We start from the raw sequence: 1,933 nt of genomic DNA on the forward strand, positions 1-1,933 counted from the left end.
AAAAAAAAAAAAAGTCTTAGATGCCTATTGTTTGGTGGAGAGGATCTGAAAGGCACACCCTTAAATAGCACTTTTTTTTTTTCTGAAAAGGGTCTAAAAATACTGCACAAGTGTAGTATAGATCTTTCTGAGGTCTTAGTAAAAAATCTGACAGTTCCATGCTGGATTGGATGGAATTTTTGCAATAAAGTCATCTCACAATTTGAAAATCAGTTGCTACCTGGGAGAGTCTGAGAATGAGAGCTGATCTTGGCTTCTTTATTTGCAATTGCTGGTTCTTTGGTTTGTCACCTGCTCTCACGTTTTGTCACAGGCAGCAAGCGGCAGCCAGGTGGTACTTTTCGTGTTTCATCTAGGTACTTCCTTGTCTAGACCGCCAGTCTGGGGGGTATATTTCCTATCTTCCGTGTTACCATAGCATCAGTATTGCCAAACATTCTACCTCTACATAACAAGGGTCACCTTTTCTCCCACTTCCAATTGCTTTTTTCTTACTTTCCTTTTGCCCTCCCTGAGTACGGCTATAGACACACTTTCCAAAGCATCTTGAGACTCCTGGATTCTGCTTTGTATTCCTGAACGTTCTCCTCAAGACCCTTCCAGGCAGTGCCATGTGATTGCCACTTCCACTTCCAGATATAAGTTACTATTGTCATATAATAACAATTATTATATTAACTGCTATGGTTTGGGACCATGAATTTGGAAACATCTTATTTGGGCAATCTGGCTTGGGATCTCATGCAGGTAGTGAGTTGGTGGGACATGGGGGACATGGGGAGTTCGGTGCAGCTGAGGACTGGCCAAATATCTCTCTCTCCATGTAGTCCCAGGACCTTTCTACACGACCTAGTTTAGGATTCATTATGTAGCAGCCCAGGGAAGTCAGGCTGCTTCCACTCTGGCACAGGGCTCTAGTACAAATATTCTAGAGATCAAGGTAGCACTTTCATTTCTTTTTATCACCTTTTCTGACCTAGCCTTGGAAGTTACAACGTGTCACTCCTATTGCATTCTATTGGCTGTGAGTTATAAATCTGCCCAGACTGAGAATTAAACTCTAAAAGGCAACCTTGTGGGATAACATGAGAGGGAGCTAAGGTTGAGGCCCGCTTTGGAAAACACAATGTTACAGGGAATGATGATGAAGATAAAGGGAAACACGTGAGTACTGCATGGACCAGAGCTGAAGGTGCACCATGAGATGAGGTGTGGTCAACTGAACCCTCTGCAATTGGATTCCATCCAAACACATTACTCACAACCTAAATCCTCCTGACGTCCACGAACCCAACAGTGGTTCCTTCAGAAAAGACCTATAGGCTTCCTCTAATCCAGCGGTTCTTGATCTTTGTAACAATGAAAATATATCCTACATATCAGATATTTACATTACGATTCATTAAGAGCAGCAAAATTAGTTATTAAGTAGCAACAAAAATAATTGTATGGTTGGGGGTCACTACAACATAGGGAACAGTATTAAAGGATCATGGCATTAGGAGGCATTAGGGAGGTTGAGCACCACTGCTCTAATCATTCAAGTGTGCCTGACTTCCATTGATTCTAGCTCAGACTCAGCTGCCATTTTAATTATATTAATTAGCTGCTCAACTCCTGCTGTTATTCTGAAGGGAAAATGTCCCCAAGTATCTTATTTCTAGCCTCAATTCTTCCTCCATTTAGAAGCCCGAGGTTTCCAAATTTCTGTTCATTTCGTTAATAAATCTGAACTATTTTAAAAAGGGAGTGGTATTAGGGCAGCACCTGTGGCTCAAAGGAGTAGGGCACTGGTCCCCTATGCCAGAGGTAGTGGGTTCAAACCTAGCCCCAGCCAAAAAAAAAAAAAAAAAAGGAATGGTATTAAGGCTATATTTTTTTCTGTAACTCACTCATTGAGGGTCAGTCTCTAAAGGAATATAAACTACTTTCT

The sequence above is a fragment of the Otolemur garnettii genome, unplaced genomic scaffold, assembly GCF_000181295.1.
Source record: "Otolemur garnettii isolate 467f Iridium unplaced genomic scaffold, OtoGar3 scaffold00022, whole genome shotgun sequence".
Classification (NCBI taxonomy): domain Eukaryota; kingdom Metazoa; phylum Chordata; class Mammalia; order Primates; family Galagidae; genus Otolemur; species Otolemur garnettii.